Raw genomic sequence first — 22,486 nt, 5'->3', positions numbered from 1 at the left:
TCATAGGAAGTACATCAAGTATTCAGGAATAGCAAGACAAAACCAAGCTATAGCATCTGAGGCTTGGACATGTAAGTGAGAAGGGATTACATGAATTGTCTAAGCAGGGTCGGTTGGGTGGAGATAAGATCGAATCACTGGAGTTGTTTGATAGTTGTGCTCTTGGAAAATAAAAAAGGTATCATTTGGTCAAGGAAGTCACACAACTGAGCAACCATTGGCCTACATTCATTCAGATATACCGGGTCCTTCTTGGACAGAAACTCGTGGTGGAGGCAGATACTTTATATCTTTGATAAATGATTACTCAAGGAGAGTATGTATATTCATCTTAAAAACTAAGGATGAAGCTTATGACAAATTCGGAGAATGATTGCTGTCAATTGAGAACAAGAGTGATCGAGGATTTAAACACCTGAGAACAGATAATGGGCTGGAATACTTATCAAATAAGTTTATTAAGCTATGTAAGGAAAAAGAAATTACCAGACACAGAACAGTGGCAGGAACACCTCAGCAAAATGGCCTAGCAGAGAGAATGAATAGAACTCTTCTGGAAAGGGTCAGATGTATGTTGATTAATGCTTTTCTTACTAAATCTTTCTGAAGAGAAGATTTATCTACTGCATGCTATTTGGTCAATAGGTGCCCATCAAGCTCAATTGGTTTCAAGATACCAATGGAAAAGTGGAGTGGAATACCTGCAGACTATTCAAACTTGAGAGTATTTGGATGTCTTGCATATGCTCATCTGAAACAGGACAAGTTGAAAGCAAGGACAGTTAGATGTATATTCATTGGGTATCCAGATGGTGTGAAAGATTATAAATTTTGGAACCTAGAGTCAAGAGGTCCAAAGTATTTCAACACCAGAGATGTAAAGTTTGATAAAACCAAACTCGGATATAAAATGAATACATATAGAAAGGACAGTCAGATCAGTGAGAGTCTTAAATTACCGGTTGAGGTGGAGTCTTCTGGGCCAGATACAGGGTCAGATGAGATGCAAGATGAGAATGTGACAGAAAGTGATCCAAAAGAGGATTTTAGTACTTATAATCTTGCAAGAGACAGAACCAGAAGGGAGATCAGAGCTCCTGAGAGGTTTGGAAGCTTATCTGGCTTGGTATGCACTTACAGTAGCTGAGGAGGTGGAGTACTCAAAGCCGAATACATATGATGAAGTTATGGCTTGTAAACACAAAGACAATTGGATAGAAGCTATGAATGAAGAGATGAACTCACTTGAGAAGAATCAAACCTGGACATTGGTAGACAGACCGAAGCATCAGAAGACATTAGGATGAAATGGATCCATAAACAAAAGGAAGGAAATTCTGGTACAGATCAGATCAAGTATAAAGCCAGACTGGTTTCCAAGGGTTTTTGTCAGGTAGAAGGAATATAATTTAATGAAGTATATTCTCCATTGGTAAAACATTGTTCCATCTGGATTATGTTAGCACTGGTGAACCAGCTCGACTTGGAGCTTGAGCAGCTTGATGTGAAGACTGCGTTTCTGCACGGTGAACTTGAAGAAACCATGTATATGGAACAACCTAAGGGCTACATATATCATAAAACACAAAATAAGGTCTGCTTACTGAAAAAATCATTGTATGCGCTAAAACAGAGTTCGAGACAGTGGAACGGGAGGTTTGATGAGTTCATGATTGATATTGATTTTGTGAGAATCCAATATGACAGATGTGTCTATCTGAAGAAGGATGAATGACAGGTTATCTTGTACCTACTGATTTACGTTGATGATATTTTGATTGCAAGTAAAAGTAGGGGCAGAGATATCATTCTTGAAACAACAGCTCAACTCAGAGTTTGAGATGAAAGATTTAGGAGAATCAAAGAGAATTATAGGCATGGACATAATGAGAAACAGAAAAAAGCAAGAGATTCATCTGAGTCAGAAGAACTATTTGAGGAAAGTAGTTTTGAAGTTTAACATGAATCAAGCAAAAATATGTCTTGACCCCTCTGGAACAGAATTTGAAGCTATCTGCGAATCAGTCACCTGAAAGTGAGGAAGACAAGATGAAGATGGCTGGTATTCCATATGGTAGTGGAGTTGAGAGTCTCATATATGGAATGGTGTGTAGTAGACCTGATCTGGCATATGCAATCAGTGTTGTGTCAAGGTTTATGGCTAATCCAGGAACATATCAATGGGAAGATCTTAAATGGATTCTCAGATATCTCATAAACACAACTGGGCTGGGGTTGAAGTTTGAAAAACATCAAGATAGAATTGATTTGGTGGTTGGATATGTGGATTCAGATTTTTCTGGGAACTTAGACACGAGAAAGTCATTGACAGGATATATGTTCACCTTTTATGGCTCAGCGATCACTTGGAAGTCTAATCTACAGTCAGTGGTTGCCCTTTCTACCACTGAAGTATAATTCATAGCTGTTAACAAAGCCATAAAAGAAGGATTGTGGTTAAAAGGGATGATAGAGGAGCTTGGTGTGAAGAAAGATCAAGTTGTAGTACAGCGTGACAATCAAAGTTCAACACACTTGACAAAACACCAAGTCTATCATGAACGTTCGCAACACATAGATGTGAAGATGCATTTCGTCAGAGATGTGATTGAAAAAGGAGATGTGATTCTTGTGAAGATACCATCTAAAGAAAATCCTGCAGATGTTATGATAAAGTCATTGCCGTATGCGAAATTCAACAAATGTTTGGACTTAGTTATTGCGGTGATTTGAAATTAGCCAAAGGAGGCTAGGATGGAGAGCAGCAGTCAACCTGAAAGAATCAAGGTAGAGATTGTTGAAGTGTGCTTCTGTCAAATTGAATGAGAATAGGGAAGAGATCATATCAAAGTGCAATGATCAGATGAATTCATGGTCAGATCAAGTACTGGGATGAGATCGAAGTATTTGGGCAGATGAGTTCTTCAGATGAGTCCTGGTGGCAGATCGATTGTCCGAAGAGTTTGGAGCTTGGAGCGAGAAATCAGATCAAAGCAGATCAAAATATGAGGACAAATCAATTGCATTAAGAAGCATGTGACTTATCGGGTTGGACCATGTTGACTTTAAGATTGGGCCAAAAAAATCTGTTGACCTAAAGCCCAAGAAGAAAGTCGGTGTATTTTTTTATATAAGTAGATGGAAGCTGGTCGTAATGAACATAACAGATTTTCAATCTCCAGAATAATATTTCAGAGAGAAGAGAGGAGAAGAGAAAATTCAAGAGAGAGAATTGGGGCGTAGATTGTGACGTGAAGATTCAAGAATTTAAAGCTTGAATTGAGTCTGTATCTAGCGTTAGAGTTTTCTGGTCTGGATTGTAATAAGCTCTTGTTTGAGCTTGGATTTTTTCTCTATTTTGTGATCAATAAAGTGATTGTGTTGCTCTCCTGTGGACGTAGGCAAATTTCTTGTCGAACCACGTAAATACTTGTGTTATTTAATCGCTTTCGTGTGAGTTGGTGATTAATCTGCGTGTGTTGGGCTTTATCTGTCTTCTAAGACTGTGTTCTTGAGTTATTGTGTGTGTTTTTGTCTGTTAACTTTATTCTTGTTGATTCCTAACAAAATTCTTGACTCTAACCAATAGATATATTTTAGAAATGTGGTCGCTTTTGGTCGTGCATCAATTAATTCATTGTTGACATGATATTTACACTAACAAATATATAATATAATAATATATTCAAGATAGGTATAGAGATTGATGGAAAATATCAAAATGGAAAATATCAAAATATTTAAAAAATCATCATACTATATAGTATAAATTAAATATGATGCAATTAAAATGTAATATATACAAATTGTTTTATGCGTATGTTATGTGCTTGAAGAATTCTTTTGTTACAATCGTTTTATATTTTGGTTGTTTTAGTGCCCATTTATATTATAAATTATCGGAATAATTATTGCAAGGCATACGTTGTGCACGTTGAAATTTTCATATTTTTGCTATTTTATTGTAGTTATTTTATGATTTATTATTAGGGGAAGTAAATTTATTAGGTATACCCTCAAATAAATAAATATATATTATATATATGTATATATATTTGTATATGTGTAAAGGTGATATTTGAGACATTAGTTGATAGTGGGCAAACAAAGTTTAGTGGAAATTGGCCAATTGTTAGAACTAAAGAAAGAGAGTCACTTTCAAACAGACATGCCCAACTATTGCAACCTCACGAGTGATTTTGACATTCAACCTTCTTCTTCAAGTTCCAAAGAATGTTTTTCTTTTTTTTTTTTTTTTTTTTGCCATTTACAATTGTGAACCAATGTAATTTTTTTAGGAAAACAAATAATTTTCGAGTATTAGAAAAAAAATTTAATCGAGATATATAAATTGAATATTTTTCTAAACAAATATTATATCAATAATATTGTTTTTCCAATCAACTGATTTCGACTGGCTCGTCGTCGGCATGACCCATGCAGCCGTCAATTGACATTTAATTAGTTCGCATTATGCATGTACATGCACAATTCCAATATTTTCTTGATCTCAACCCAAAGATTTTAATATAATTTCTTGTTTGAATCTTCACAACCCCACATCAATATTTTCTTTTGACATTGTTTTCAGCAATTTCGGTCTGACTTTTCTTCTTTAATTCACTGTTTTTTCTTCTTCTTTAATTCGATTTTCTTGTAGAAAAAATTTGGAAGAAATTTGAGGGACAAAAACATGTGGGATTTGAAGTGGGATTCTAATGTGATCTATCCTCAAGCCATATTTGACCCAAGGGTTTCATACTCCAATAGCTACGTTTAATTCTATGAACTCATACTATTTATATCATATTATGTGTCACGTCGAAAAAAATTAAAATTAAATTCTTCGGAAATCAGAACACTAATCCTTGTAGTACAGAAATATCATAGAGATATAGAAATTAGTTTTATCAAGTGATCCGATTGCGTAAGTGACCGCTTAATTCGGTATTTACTAGCAAGTGCACTAGGTCAAGTAATAGTAAAGTGGACAGAGAGTTCAAGTATCGATCCCACAGAGACTATAGTCAATTCTCAAGATTTAATTATTTAGCTTAATCTAAACATAATAATAAATAGGAGTGTTAAGAATTAAATAAAAATTCAATTATTAAAAAGAAATAAGAAATAAAATAGCTGAAAGATAAATTTAATTAAAACGAGACAACCAAGACACAAGCAGATACCAAACAAATATGCAAACAAGTGGCAAATCAAGGATCCAGATTTAATCTTAAATCACGGTGAATTCTCCTAATTTATTTAACAGTCTATTTCTAGAACATTTAAACTTATTCAAATATTGGCGGATCAATCTTTCATAATTCAAATCAAATTCAAATGCATTAGAAATTATGAGAATTCAGTTTTTACCTAAAATCGCATACTGAAATGAATACTATTTCTAGTCGATTTAACCATATGTCAATTATTGGAGCGATCAAAATCAATTCCTAATCTGTCGACTCAGAATCAATTAACATGCAAATAGACAATTTATCAGATCATTCACAAGATAAAATATAAATCCAACAATCAATAATTAAACATAAATAAAAAAATCCCAAATCAAAATCCACATGTTCGACATAAAATTGTTCGGCTCAATCTCGCCGTCTTGGTTGAAGAAAAACTACTCAATAATTGAAAACAATATTCAAACAAAATAAAGAAGAAGAAACAAGAATAAACTAAGATGAAGCGTTCTTCAAATCTTCAATCTACAAGCCTCCGCCTTAGCCACCTCACGATCTCTGCGTGCGACGTCTGTTAACCTTCTATTTATATGTCTTTGAAAGCCCATAAAATAAAATCCGGCAAGTTAAGAATTTTAATTTCCAAAAATTCTATTTTTTTTTATTCTGCGACATGCACGGACCCTGGATACAGGTCCGTGTATTAAACTGGAATGCAGATTTTTTTTACGAATATGCACGGACCCTTATCAAGACCCATATGTATACCTCCCTGCCAGCGCGCAGCATTCTTGAAAAATTCATATCCCGAGTTCTAGCCGTCGGATCAAGCTGAAATTTGGACAGCAGCTTCAAAACATCTTGATCTTCATTTGAAATGGTGGATATCGGATTTCGATTTCTCTATCATTAAAAATATATTTTTTACCATAGCTTCTCCGTAATTATTGCTTGCGGTTCTTCTCTTGCTCCTAAAATCATGATTTCTTCAATATTTCTACAAAAATCAACCCGGAGAGTGAAATGCACACATGCAATAAATCATGAATAAAACTTATAAAACACTATGAATGCATGTAAAATAAATATAAAAACAACACCGAAATATGCACACAAAATGCACTTATCAGTAAGCATTCTAATGACAACTGAAGTACTGAAGTTATAGTTGATCGCAATGATGCAACGCTGATCTTTTAAACTGTATAGTCGTTCAAGCATTGCATTCCAATCGTTCTTCTATCAGAAAAAATTACTGTTTCTCAATAACCTTCGTATCAATAATTGAACTTCTTTCAATCCTTACAAATCGAACGTGTCATTCTTGCTCTGATAAGCAATTATAAGAATAAGACTATGCAAAAAAAAAAAAATAGAAGAAGAAAAGGCGGCTTGGATAAAAATGTTAACAAGTGGTCAAGCTGTTATTAAGCTTAATTAAAAAAAATATTTCACATATAATTTTATATATATCATTTATGCTAGATTAAAGTTGTTATTTTTTATTTTATCTTTTTTTTGGGAGTTAGTCTTAGGGAAGTTGACAACGATGATAAACTATATAAATAAAGTATATATAAGTGATAAAGTCATCCAACTTGCAGCGCATACAACATTTCTCTTTCACTTTTTAAAACACCATAATTATTCATTATTAATGGCCGGTCAATGAAATTAAAGCTAATTGTGCAAAAACTTTGAGTTGAGTACACTTTTGACATCAAAACTCACCCCATGCTTTTTTTAACTCTTTTTTGGCACTTCACTTATAGTACAGTGACATAAATTTCTTTCAATAAAATGGAGGTTTAAGTTTGATAATAAATGATAGCCGGAAAAAAAAACCTCATGTAATGAAAGAAAATCTCAAATTTGATTTTATTTGTTGTTACAAAAGTTGGCGTTGCATTTAGATGAAATGATTCAATTTGTGTTGAAGAGTTATTTGAACATTGATATCCTGGTAAGATAACTTGGGTGGTAGGATAACCCGGGGGGTAAAATAACCCGCGGAGGGTTTAAAACACCGGGCAAGTGAGATAGCCCGGGAGGGTTTTAAACACCCGGGCGATCTCAAAGACCCAGGAAGGCTTGGGGATCCCAGGAGATCGAGAGGAGCCTGGGTAAAAGCATGGGAGCCGGGCATCTAGGAATAAGCTTTCGGAAGGCAGGAAAAGAATAAAAGCTGGTGGGACCCGAGCTTTTCTATTTTTAGGGCCAGAAAGCGGTCACGTCTACTTAGAGTATCTCAAGCTCTTGTCACAGACCAAATCATTACTAATCACGTTTCAACGGTATGGGCTCTTTCCTGATATTACGGAGTATCTAAATCACACGTGGTAACCATCTCATCGCATTAAATGCTGTCAGTTAGTCCATACCCAATAGTCATTGATGACCCGGGCTGGCGAGTATAAACACCAGGCTCGGGCGCCTGGCTTTTTTCAATCTTTTACTTATCACTATCATTTTCCGCACACACTCACTCTCTCAAAATTTTTAAGCTCACTTCATACATCTTAATCTGACTTAAGCATCGGAGTGGCGACGGCGAAAACCCTTCCGGCTCCCCACTTACGAGTTTCCTTGTTTTTTGGTGCGTAGATATTCTTCACGGAAGGACGAGAAACTCACCTGACATCTCACCCGAGAACTCATTTTGTGATAATCACATCAAACATGAATTTCAAACTACGTCAATATTAAGATCGATTTCATAATAACACGTATAGTGTATGTTCAAGCATATATATTAAGATTTTTGAATTCAGATATCTATACTATAAAATATATTAAGGTATTTAATAACTGCCTTAGTGCCATTACATCTTCACAAAATGCGCATATTCTCTCCCTTAATCTAAATAAATTCACGCTTAATATTTGCATCCACTACGAATAAAAACTTATCAAAATTGATTCCAGATTTGAGGTTTTGCAATTGCGAATTTGTATTAAACTGTTGTAAGAAACAATTACTCGTAACGGGAATTTAAATTGAATAACATCTTACTACCACCTGTTATAGCTTTAATTCGGGTAAAACCAATGGGTAATTGATCATAGTATCATACAAACTGGAGCGGACTCAGACAAGGACGAGGGGGTCATGGCCAGCCCCAATAAAATAATAATATTTCACAAAGAAAATATATACTATCGAACAAGCATTACAGAAAGCTACAAAACCCTTTGTCTCTAACATAGCATATACATTGGTTTACATGCTAATTAACAGTGGCTTTGATTTTGCCGGTTTCTAGTACCACATTAAAGAGAGCATTTTCAACAATGAAAATTGTAAAGAATCGACTTTGCACATAATGGATGATCAATATTCAATGATTCTTTGGTGGTATATATTTGAAAAAGATATAGGGTAATGCTACATGTGCACGAAGTGTTACATGTTAAGTTACACATTATATTTAGAGCCGTCAATTTGGGTTAGGCCCGACGGCCCGGCCCGGTCCGCCACACAATTTAAGTGGGTTGGGTTGAAATTTTTTCAACTCAACTAAAGGTGGGCCTAGATGGGTCAAACCGCCAAGGCCCGCGACCCGCGCGGGTTTACCCGTCGCGGGCCTGGAGAAATATTATTTTATTTTTATTTTTAATGTAATATATGTATTTTTTAATGAAATTTGTGAATTTTTTGTATTAATTACTTTATATAAAATTTACACGTCTGAAATCAATAATTAAAATTTTTATTAATATGTTTCTATTAATATTTATTTATGAAATGAAATTTATAATTAATTATAATGATTTTTATTTATTTTTATTTGTAGTGAGCCTACTTGCGGGCTGGTCCGCCTAACCCGCAACCCACCTTGGGTTGGGTTGGGTTGAGAATTTTCAGCCCGTCGAGATGGTGGGCCGGACCGCCCTTGACCCGCCAAAAGGTGAGTTTTTGGTGGGTCAGCCCGTCCCGCCATGGGTTGGCCCGTCTGACAGCTCTAATTATACTTAAATTACATGATTATCCTACGTGCATTTTTGAAAGTGTGGGATAATCATGTAATTTTAATTGTAATGTGTAGCTCAACGTATAACACTTCGTGTACATGTAGTATTACCCAAGATATATTTAGTAACTTATCAAAATACAATTAGTGCTAATTGCATCAACACCCCTTGTGAAAAATTAAAAAAAAAATCAAAAAACACTTTATGTAAAATTAATAGCATGTTAGACCCTATGTTTTAAAAAATTTAGCATAAAACCCTCTATCAAAGGGGGTAAATGTGTCTGAGTTTATATAAAATAGGAGTTAAATGTGCTAAATTTTTAAAAAATGAAGGATTCATTAGCCTATTAATATTTTTTATGTGGTTTTATGCCTTTTAGACTTTTCACAAAATATATTAATGCAATTAGCCCAATTATTATATCATAAATTATTAACAAAAACTGAAAAACCTTAAAGTTTAATTGTAAGTAATATTTGATTTGATGGTAATGTTCTAAACAGTGTTTTCATAATCGGACCGGTGATCGAACCGGTTTACTTAAAAAAATGGTCCAACCGGTCGGACCGTTTTAACTGGACGGTCGAACCGAAAAACCGTTTATATAATTTAATATAATAAATAATATATTTTGGAATTTTAAAAACTCAAAAATTATATAAATAGACATAAAATATATATTTAACATAGTTTAAAAGCTAAATAAATATGTAAATATATTTAAAATATCAATTATAGTTATAAATTATTTAAATAATAAATTATTTATTTTTTAAAATACCAATAATTATTTCCAAAAATTTTAAATGGAGTTGAAATTTCAAATAATAATGTATTTATATATAAAAATATTAAATATGAGGTTTAAAAATAAAAAAATTTAAATTTTCAAAATAAAAAATTCAAAAAATTCAAAAAACCGGTCCAACCGGTTGAATCGGTTTTCCGGTCCTTGTCCGGTCCAACCGGTTCTTGACCGGTTTTGACCGGTTCTGACCGGTTGGACCGGTTTTCCGATTTTTGGGGTCGGACCGGACCGGTCCGGCGACCGGTTCTCGGTCGAACCGGCCGGTCCGGTCTGGTCCGGTTCCGAAAACACTGGTTCTAAATTTTTTGCTCATCTTTTAGTTGATATAAATTATATTTTTGTGATTTTATATGAATTGTGCCCTTCTAAACAAAATTCATGGTCCTTATATATAGAGACTTGATCCCCCGCACCCTAGGGTGCGGGGAATCCGTGCACACTTGTGCTCAAAATAATTCTGATTGACTTGAAATTTTTACGGTAGGATCGTTTCAAAAATACGAATCCAACTATATATCATATGCTACAAATTTCAATCTTGGTGACCGGAATCGTGAAAATGACCAAAAATTTCACATTTAACCATATTTCCGGCCATTTTCACGATTCCGGTCACCGAGATTGAAATTTGTAGCATATGATATATCGTTGGATTCGTATTTTTGAAACGATCCTACTATAAAAATTTCAAGTCAATCGGAATTATTTTGAGCACGGGTGTGCACGGATTGAAATAATAATAATAATAATAATAATAATAATAATAATAATAATAATAATAATAATAATAATAATAATAATATACCATAATATACCATTTTCGGTTCGAAATCGAAAATTTTCATAATAATAATAATAATAATAATATATCATTTTCGGTTCGAAATCAAAAATTTTCAAATTTAAATGTTAGCATGTCACCATTTTATCTTATAAAAAGAATCCTAAATAATTAACACATCCAAATTTAAATGTTATATATATCACAAATCAAATCCTATCAAATATATTTAATATACCAATAAATTTGCATATTTGATATTCTATCTTAACAGCATATATATACAAATTAATCTTATTAAAAATATCGTAAATAATTAACAAATCAAAATTTAAGTGATATATATATTAATCTTATTAAAAATATCGTAAATAATTAACAAATCAAAATTTAAGTGATATATATATATATATATACAATTTTGCTATCATGCCCACTCACTGTGCATCCAATAGTTGAGTGCCACCTCATGGTGGGCACATTATGTGGGCACGGTAGGTGGGCAGGATAGCAAAACTATATATATATATATATATATATGAGTTTTGATCACATGAGCAACCACCATGGGCAATTACGTGAGCAACAGCTGACGTGGCACCTTGTACATCCAATGAATGATTGCCAATCAGTTGTTGCTCACGTAGTTGCCCATGGTGGTTGCCCATGTGATCAAAACTATACATATATATATATATATCAACTAGGTAATTTATATAATTTCAAATAAAAAAACCTACGATACAACCTAAAACATTTATATATGCTATACATATAGTTTTCATAAATGCTATACATATACACACACATATATATACAGTAGCGTACCCAGAATTTTCGATCAGAGGGGGCGAATTCAATAGATTTTAAAAAATATACAATAAATATCATATATTAACTTTAATTTATATGTTTTTTACAATACATTTTCCCAAATTTCATGTTTTGAAAATACTACACACGATACCAAACAATTATTTAATCATTTTTCAACCGATTACGAAGTGATGTTTTAATAATTTTCATTACTCAAAAAAAGCTCTTTACTGCAGTTACAACGGATATATAACAATGCTAATTTCCAAAGTAAATATATCAAATGAAATATTGATGTTTTTTTTCCATTAGAAAATCCTTTTAGCAATCTCGCTAATTTATGCAACATCAAAAAATTAATTGCTATTTTATATCTCAAATAAAGGTATGATGTTGATGCTCAAGATGCGCTAACTCTATTAAAGTGAAATCAGATGATAAAAATGAGAAAATCAAAGTAAATTTTCTTATCATAAGTAAAAAAATGAATTTGATGGATCAAAACATGCCTATACATAACAGCAAATTTGTGTACACCCAGTTAAAGCGATTGTTTAAATCTCTGAAAATCTGTCACTTCATAAAATCTTTCAAAACGATAATAGTTAAGATGATCCCCTTTTTTTTCAGTATTTCGTCGTGATCTCCAAATATGTCTTTACTGCTATTTATTCAAAGTTTATCATGGTAGTCAAAATGAAGGTGACTCTTTTGTTATTGAGGAGGAGATTGCACAATTAAAATTTGTATTTTAAAAAGATATTATGGTAGTGTTTGGGAGATCTTTTGAAAATTTTGTTAATAAAAAGCTGAGAAATATTTTCCAAAAGCTCTCTCAAACACTATATATATATATATATATATATATAAATTTTTTTAAAATTTGAGGGGTGGAGGGCCGAGGGGGGGCCATCGCACCCTTTCGGGACCATGTAGCTCCACCAGTATATATATATATATATATGTATGTATATATATATATATATGTATATATATTTGTGTATGTGATAGTTTCTTAAAATAATAATAAGATATGATAATTTTTCAAAATAATAATACACCAATTTCGATTCAAAATTGAAATTTTTTGAATTTAAATAAATTAAAATAATAAAAAAAATTACGACACAACCTAAAACATTTATATATGCTATACATATAGTTTTCATAAATGATATATATATATATATATACATATATTTGTATGTGTGATAGTTTAATAATAATGAAATATGATAATTTCTCAAAATAATAATAATAATAATAAAATAATAATACAACAGTTTCGGTTCAAAATTGAAAAATTTTGAATTTAAATGTTAGCATGTCGCTATTTTATCTTATCAAAAGAATCCTAAATAATTGGCACATACAAATTTAAATGTTATATATATCTCAGATCAAATCCTATCAATATATTTAATATACCAATAAATTTACATATCTCATATTCAATCTTATCAGATTAAACAAATGGCTCCATTGTTCAGACTAATCCGTTAAGTTAACACTTCGTCCATGCACTAGGCACTGAAACTACGTACAATTGGTTTGTTCTTATGATCTACCTGAAACCCTACATTGGAATGCATCTTTCATTTTTTTAAAGTAAAATAATTTTTTTTAATTTTATAGGGTTCACGTATCCACGCAACAATAAAAGATGGGATCGTAGAAAAAGTGAAACCAATTCTCAAAGAAGGTCATCTTTATGCGATTAAAAACGTCATTGTTGCAGAAAACAATCTCAAATATAAGACAACAAAAAATGAAAACAAATTCAAATTTTTCAATAAAACAAATATCTGTTAGATTTTTTATGATGATTTTTCAACAATGATGTTTCAATTCAAGAGTTTTAGAGATTTGAAGAGTAAGAATGTCATTGATGAGACTGATCTTTTTGGTAAGTATTTTTTTTAATATTCATGATCACTTTTTCTATCATTTTTATGTTTACTCATGAGTTATTTTTAAGTTGTTTTTTTTGTTCATGTTTTATGAATATATCACCTTTCATATGATGTTATTGGCAAGATGGTATCAAGAGACTTACCTCAAAATAGAGAAGTTAATGATCGTGCAACGAAACTTATTGATTTCGTCTTAGAAGATTTGGAGTAAATACTCTTTTTCTCATATTTCTTATTTTTTTTCTTGGTGATTTTTTGTTAAATTTTTAATATTCAATGTCCTTATATTTATTGTTTGTTAGGAACAATAATTTAGCATGTACTTTGTGGGAAAACTTCGTAGATGACATCGTAACATATTTGGATACGATCGGTGATGATCCTTGTTATTGACAAGATGGTATCAAGAGACTCACCTCAAAATAGAGAAGTTAATGATCGTGCAACGAACTTATTGATTTCGTCTTAGAAGATTTGGAGTAAATACTCTTTTTTTTCATATTTCTTATTTTTTTTTCTTGGTGATTTTTTATTAAATTTTTAATATTCAATGTCCTTATATTTATTGTTTGTTAGGAACAAAAATTTAGCATGTACTTTGTGGGAAAACTTCGTAGATGACATCATAACATATTTGGATACGATCGGTGAGGATCCTGTAGTGGTGGTTCTTTGTGTCGTGCAAAAAGATTTTGGGGTGAAGTGCGTGTTTCAAACACATTTTATATCATTAAGAGGATACTAAATGATAATTGCAATGAAATTCTTGAATTTCGAAACATGTATATTTATTTATTTTTGTTTAAATTATAATTTATTTTTGTCTATTATATAATTTAATGTCTTTTTAAATTTAGGATGAATTCAGATGGCAAGACTCCAACAAATTCAATCAGCAACAAGTTAATGTCAAATGCCCAAACTATCGTGGAAGAGCTTCCTAATGCAAATGATAATTTTAGGACTATAGAACAAATTTCAGAAAATAATGAGGTATGATTAAAATTTTATATTATGTTTTCTGGACAATACTATTTAATGTATGTTATATATATTTTTAATTATTATTTAATTTTAATACTGCAGTATGTATAATTTTTGTTGCATGATATTTTATTTTGTTTATTTATAGGTTGGGAGTTTTTGGGTTTGTACAAGAGTAGTATCTGTGGAATCTCATGGAAATTGGTGGTATTTATCATGTAAAAAATGTCCTAAAAAAGTCAATGTGGTAGGTGATAAATTTTACTGTGAAAAATGTGACCATTTTGATACGGCGGGAAATATGAGGTTTGGTTTATTAATATATGCTTATTTATTTCATAATTTTATTTTAAGTTATATATTTTACAAACATATTTTTAAAACATTGCTTTTCTAGGTTCAAGATTCATGTTAGAGTTGTTGACAATAATGGAAATGCAGTTTTCTTACTATGGGACAAAGAGTGCAATCAACTTATTGAAAAAACAGCGAATAAAATTAATGCCGAGATGGAGAATCAGGTTTTTATTCTATGGTTTTAATAATAATAATAATAATAATAATAATAATAATAATAATATATTAATATATTATTATTATTATTATTATTATTATTATTATTATTATGTGTGTTAAGAAATTTTTTGGACCTAACTCACCTCAAAAGCTAGCTCAAGAGGAGAGGTTTGCCCTTGCCTATATAAAGGGCTCCCAGGTTATTTAGCCAACCGATGTGGGACACAAACTAAGACACCAACACACCCCTCTCATGCTCTGGAATGAAACGACTGGAGCGTGAAGATATTAACGGGTGACCAACTATGGAATGGGTGAGGCCAACTATGGGTCGTCCAACACATAACGGTGGAACCCGGGCTCTGATACCATGTTAAGAAATTGACTTGAACCTAACTCACCTCAAAAGCTAGCTCAAGAGGGGAGGTTTGCCCTTGTCTTTATAAATGGCTCTCAGGTTATTTAGCCAACCGATGTGGGACACAAACTAAGACACCAACATCACACACACACAAGTAAGATTTTAATCACCCATACAATATTCCAGGCGACGTATGCTTCAAAAACACCAAAATAAGTTGATCATTTGGTTGATCGGTAGGTTCTGTTCAAAGTTCAACTTAAAACCAACCAGATTCGCTGATTTAATGGAACATACACTGTCATGAAATTAACAGAAGACCTTGTTGTTGTGGAAAAGTATTGTGGAGAAGTTTTTTAAATTCAGGTATGATATTATTTTTTACTTGAATGTCAATATTTAAATTTTAATATAATATTTATTACATTCTTGGTTTATTTCATGAATCTGATTTGTTTTCAAAATTGAAAAATACTGAAACTGGAGATGTTGAGATAAATATTACAAAATCAAATATATCTTCTATAAGAATTTATAACAATAAAATAAAATATCAATTGTTTCTATTTTTTTTAGATTCTTTCGTTGAAAGATGAAGTTTTCACACTTTTAAAATCCACTAACAAGGCCGTGATTTCAAAAAAATGTTCTAAATGATTCTACACTGAAACGATCACTTATTGATGAGTTCTCATCTACAACACCGAACAAAAATTTGAAGGTTCAAATCAAGCAAGAGAAGGACTAAACGCATTAAGAAAATTTATTCACAGTTGTTTTTAGATATTAAGGTTTTTGAGACTTCTATTTTGATTTCGATCTAGTTTAGACTTTTTTTGGATTTTAAATTTTAATTCTACTACTATTGTTTTAATTAGAGGATTTAAGTTTAATTTTTGAATTTTAAATTTTAGAAATTTATGGTTTATTGTTTTATAATTTTCTTATTCCATAATGTCTCAAAATTTATACAAGGTTTTTATATACAATTTCAAATAAAAATCTTACGACACAACTTAAAATATTGAAATCATTTTATTTTATTTTGACAGTACCATCGGCTTAATATTTTAAAAATAATCAAATATTATATTTAATACTACCTTAATTACACATATAAATTTGCTTTAAGTATTCAAAGTGTAGTGTTTTATGCATATAAGAAATGAAATACTAATAAAATACGAGAACACAATATTCTGATGCATCAGAAACAACTGAGATATGAAATGTACAAAGGTTTTCATGATGCGCTTTTTCATGGTGAAACAAATGCATCTACACAAGGAAAACGAATTATATTGCCTTCTACTTTTACTGGAGGTGCACGATATATGATTCAGAATTACCAAGATGCAATGGGCGCTATATGTAAATGGGTCGGTTACCCAGATTTGTTTATTACATTTACATGTAACCCAAAATGGCCCGAAATTGTGAGATTTACTGAGGCTCGAGGGTTGAGGGCTGAAGACCGTCCGAATATTGTCTGCAGGATGCCTTGATTAAAGATCTCCAAAAGAATAAAATATTTGGAAATGTTAAAGCAGGTAAAAATTTCGATTATATCTAAGTTACTGTTATTTTGTATTTTAGCAAATTATAGTGTTCCAGTGAATTTAATTAATTTTCTATATTAAATTTTTGTAGTAATATATACTGTGGAATTCCAAAAGTGGGGATTACTGCAAGCTCACATTTTGCTTTTCCTATATAAGAAATAAAAACATCCGACAGCAAATACAATCAATCGAATCATTTCTGCCGAATTTCCTAATGAAAAAAAAAGACCATGTTTGTTATGGTGAAGTACAGGATCTAATGATGCATGGTCCATGCAGTGAGGCAAGAAAAAATTCTCCGTGCATGTCTAATGGTCGTTGCAGAAAGAAATTTCCTAAAAAGTTTGTCGAAATGAAATCAATTTATGAGGATGGATACCCAAGTTATATGCGCAGAGATAATAGGTGAACAATTATCAAGAATGGTGTTGATCTGGATAACATATTTGTTGTTTCCCATAATCGCTATTTGTTGATTAGGTATAGAGCTCATATGAATGTTGAATCGTGCAATCAATCTCGGGCTATGAAATATTTGTTCAAGTATATAAATAAAGGACACGATCGTGTGACTGCATTGTTTTAGAAGAGCTCAGATGAGGAGAGTTTGGGAAAAACTGTTGATGAAGTTAATATGTACTATGACTGTAGGTATATTTCCTCATGTGAGGCTACATGGAGAATTTTCGGATTTGATATTCATTACAGAGATCCGCCTGTTGAACGTTTGAGCTTTCACCTTTCGAATGAACAAAATATTACTTTTTCATATTCGGATGAAATCAGCAATGTTCTCAATCGAACTACTGTTAGCAAGATCATGTTTCTAGCATGGATGGAAGCTAATAAGAAATATCTAGATGCAAGAGAATTAACATATGTTGAATTTCCAATGAAGTTTGTTTGGAAGCAAGATACACGAGAATTCGTTCCCAGGAATCAGAGATTTTCAATAGGACGTATTTTTGGACATATTTATCAGATGATGTTTTATACAGACAAAATAACTTGCTACAACACAAAGATATGCATGTATTTATACATTTTTTTGTTAGATCCGTTATTTGAGTAAACTATATATTAAAGCTATACAATTTTATATATTTATTTTTTATTTGTAGAATTGACATTGAACGATGATGAAATTAGAAACTATGCCTTAGTTGAAATTGAAAAAATATTGCGAAGCTTTGGAAAGAGTTTACGTGAATTTCAGTCAATGTCATTTTCCCGTAATCAATATTTTCAGTCTTCACCAAACAGATTAATATATGATGAGTTGCGGTTTGATAGAAGATCTTTGTCAAAAGAACATGATATTCTCCTTAATGATTTGAACTCTAAGCAACGTCATGTATATGATACGATAATAAATGCAGTTCATTCAAATAAGGGAGGGTTTTTTTGTATATGGATATGGAGGTACTGGAAAAACATTTGTTTGGAAGACTCTATCTGCAATTTTGAGATCGAAGGGAGAAAATTGTGTTGAATGTGGTATCAAGTGGTATAGCGTCTGTTCTATTGCCTGGTGGAAGAACCGCACATTCCCGCTTTGCAATTTCATTTAATTCTAATGAGGAATCAACATGCAATATCAATCAAAGGAGTCATCTTGCGGAGCTTATTATAAAATATAAAATTATCATTTGGGATGAAGCTCTAATGGCACATAAGTTTTGTTTTGAAGCTTTGGATAAAAACATGAAAAATATAATGAGATTTGTCAATCATTCAAGCCCTCATTTGCCTTTTGGAGGCAAAACAGTTGTTTTCGGTGGACAATTTTTGACAAATATTGTCTGTTATTCTAAAAGGTAGTAGACAAGATATTGTTCTCTCCACCATCAATTCGTCGCATATCTGGAGACATTGCACGGTTTTGAGATTGACGAAAAACATGCGGCTACAAAATTTAGGTTCTGATGAAGACTGTTCTAAAATGAAGGAATTTTTGGATTTGATTGCTAATATAGGATATGGAAAAATTGGAGAACCAAATGATGTCTATACAACGATCGATATTCCTGATGATCTTTTGTTGAAATATTGCAATGATCCTATTGCAGCAATAGTTGAGAGTACGTATCCGTCTTCAGACATATGTATCATCGACACTGGATATTTTCAACAGAGGGCTATTTTGGCTCCTACTCTCAATTTCGTTCAATCCGTAAACGAATACATGATTTCTCAAAATCATTCCGAGGGAAGGTTATATTTAAGTTCTGATACGATGTGCCACTCAGATAGAAATGTCGATCTATTGCATGATGTGCATACCCCTTAATTCTTAAATGGAATAAGAGAGTACCAAATCACGAGTTAAACTTGAAGGTTGGAACTTCAATTATGTTGTTGCGGAATATAGATCATTCTCTTGGATTGTGCAATGGTACTAGAGTGATTGTGATGAGGCTTTTGGAAGGAGAAATTCTTACTTGAATTAATGCAGGTCATACAATGCTTATTTCAATAATGTAATTGACCCTTCTGATTCAAGGCTTCCTTTTAAATTAAAGCGGAGACAATATCATTTGATTTTATCATACGCAATGACAATCAATAAAAGTCAAGATCAATCACTGTCTCACGTAGGACTTCTTTTTAAGAACTCCGTTTTTAGTCATGTTCAGTTGGACATTGCTATATCTAGGGTTACCAATCCTCGGAGTCTGAAAATTTTGATATTTGATATTGACCGTGACAGAAACCAGAAAAATTTAACGACAAATGTTGTGTTTAAGGAAGTTTTTCAAAATTTGTAGAATAATTTTTTTTTCTAATTGTCTATAATGCATTAAGATTTTTGTAATTTAATTTTTTATTTAATTTATCATAATTACTAATTTGAATAATTAATTATATAAAATAACATTTTATGCATCTCATGGGTGGAATACTAGTTAAAAATCCAAAAAAAGGTTCTTGTATCAAGACTCAACTTTGGCTACTTATTTGATGATGATCCAAAACAGATCCAGTTACATATATGGTGAATTTGACCCTTTTTTTTTTTTTGGATAATGTTACATTTGTTTTTAGTAATAATATTACATATTTTACATACGAATAAGAAAACCTTATTTTAATTGAGTACATAATAAAATAATTATTCATATTAAAATTTCTGATAAAAATATTAAGTGATAATTGCATATATTGCCCTTGTGTAATCATGAGATTGTTGAAAACTCTCTATTACTATTAACCTTTTATGCATGTTTTGAAATTTTGAGCACAAATACCCCTGAAAAAACATACGGAAAAGGGGTTTTGTGCTCAAATTTTGAAAACATTGGAAGATATGTGCTCAAGATTAAAAAAACACATGAAACTAATAGATCTTTTTTTTTCATAAAATTTTTTTAGCAATCTCGACATTTCATAGAGGTAACAGTGTATGCAGTTACATCAAACATTAAATCAGTCTTTTCATTGCCAGTCATTTTATCTCGGGTCGTTATACTCGAAGAAATTTATGTATCGATGATGTATTTAACAACGATATATATAATTTTAAATATATTAAAAAAATTTAGGTTGCATCAAAATGATCGAGACTGCGTGTTATAATGACATGTTCGAAATGGGAATATAATGATTTAATATAGGTATTAATCATAGAGTAGGTAAATGATTAAACCCATCTAACATGGAAAGATTTAAAATATTGCAGTTAATTAACGTAATTTATTATTTAACTTCTGATGTTGATTCCCTTAATCATCGGTTGAATGAGTTACAAATCTCTCCAGCTAGCACAAGATCATTCGACTGACTTGTAAATGAAAGATTAATATTATTGAATTGAGTGGTTGTCACTTTCTCGATAATCATGCATGGTTGATCATAATGTTGCATCTCTATCTTTTAATTTGAATCGTTTGATAGTCCAAACATCGCATTTGAATCGTTCCTAGGAGATGCCAGTGATTGTCGTCGCATCAACTTACAATTCATCATAAACGAAATGTTGAAGTATAGTTTATGGCAACAGTGCAATTATTCAAACATTACATTTTAATTGTCATTTCAACCGGGCAGTTTTTAACTCTCGATCGACGTAAAATTTTTATTTTTCTTGGTAAAAAAACATTATATATAAATATTTAGTGTGTTCTTTTAACACAACGAAGATTATCATCTTTTCTTTTTCTGTTTTTGATGTCATGGACTATCATGATTTCTTATATATAAACATTTACATTAAAACTATTTATAGCTTCGGCAAAAATAACTTAATTTAATATAAGGTGTCGGTATTTGCACCTCACTTTATGAATAGTTTTTATACATGAACTCGAGAGTGTAAATAACATTAATCTTCAATTTATAATTGGTGTTTTGACAAAGATCAAGTTTGACATGCTCCATAACACTCATTGTTGGGGCGGGAATTCTTAATGTCAACATTGTATCGTTACCATCGTAATGGATGCTCCAATGCAACGTTAGCGTCAAAATATAGAGTTGTCATATTTGACAAATTCTCGTAACTATAGAAAGCAATGATCGGGCATTGCATTATTTAAAATCTTACAAAATTGTATGAGACGATTTTACGGGTCAATTTTATTATACGAATCTCTTATTCGACCTAATTTATAAGAAAGATATTATTATTTATGACAAAATTTTTACTTTCATTATAATATGAGTCAAGTCGACCCGTCTCACGGATGTTAATCCGTGAGATCATCTCACAGGAAGTCATGGAGAGCAATAATTGTCTCTGCTGGGTAGAACAATCGAACCACGACGCTTGAACTGTTGTGCGGTTTAAAATATTTGAGTTGTATCATTACCACCAACTATATTTTTGGGTAAAACGAAAAGTGTTCGGTCCTACAGTTGATATCAGAGTCAAGATCATGTGTTCAATTCTCAATGATTGCAATGAGTGTAATTATTGGGATGAAGATTATTGGGGTGCAATAATTGTCTATGTTGGGTAGAGCGATCAAACCATGACCCTTGAGTTGCTGTGCGGTTTAAAATATTTGAGTTGCACCATTACCACCAGCTATAGCTTTTGGTAAAGCGACAAGTGTAGGACCAACTGATAATGATGTCGTAGGACCATGGAAATAGTAAATATCAAAACCAAACCAAACCAAAATATTTGAGTTGCACCATTACCACCAGCTATAATTTTTATTATTATTAAAATTGCATAATTTGATAATGGGTGGATTTGAAATTCACTTCAATTTTGTTTATTCATGTTGGAACTCACAGAGTTATGATATTGACAAAATTAAGTGTACCTCACAGATCAACTGATTATGTCCAGATCCAAGCACAAAAGACGTGAACTGTGCAAAATTATCTAAATATAAATTGACCACATCAACCGACTTGACGTTGTCCAAAAGCTAAACTGAAACCATCAAGTGGTCATCAAGTAACATCGAGCAGTCGACCTCACATAGGCAAACTGCATTCAGTTTACGGCTAAACTGAATCAGCTCCTCAAGGGCAAACAATTGTACGCGACCAAAACTGAATTAGTCTCTCAGATCTAAACTGATGCCCAATCTAACTGAAAAAAAAAAGACTGAGAAAGCTAAAT

At 31.8% G+C, this 22,486-nt stretch overlaps 1 pseudogene; it reads left to right on the top strand.

Moving 5' to 3' along the window:
- The first annotated feature begins 2,466 nt into the window (after window positions 1-2,466).
- On the top strand, window positions 2,467-19,679 carry LOC140862550 (uncharacterized; annotated as a pseudogene).
- The last annotated feature ends 2,807 nt before the right edge of the window (window positions 19,680-22,486 follow it).

This window comes from Henckelia pumila, chromosome 4, assembly GCF_033568475.1.
Source record: "Henckelia pumila isolate YLH828 chromosome 4, ASM3356847v2, whole genome shotgun sequence".
In the NCBI taxonomy this organism is placed as follows: domain Eukaryota; kingdom Viridiplantae; phylum Streptophyta; class Magnoliopsida; order Lamiales; family Gesneriaceae; genus Henckelia; species Henckelia pumila.
This window is presented reverse-complemented; position numbering and strand designations above follow the sequence as displayed.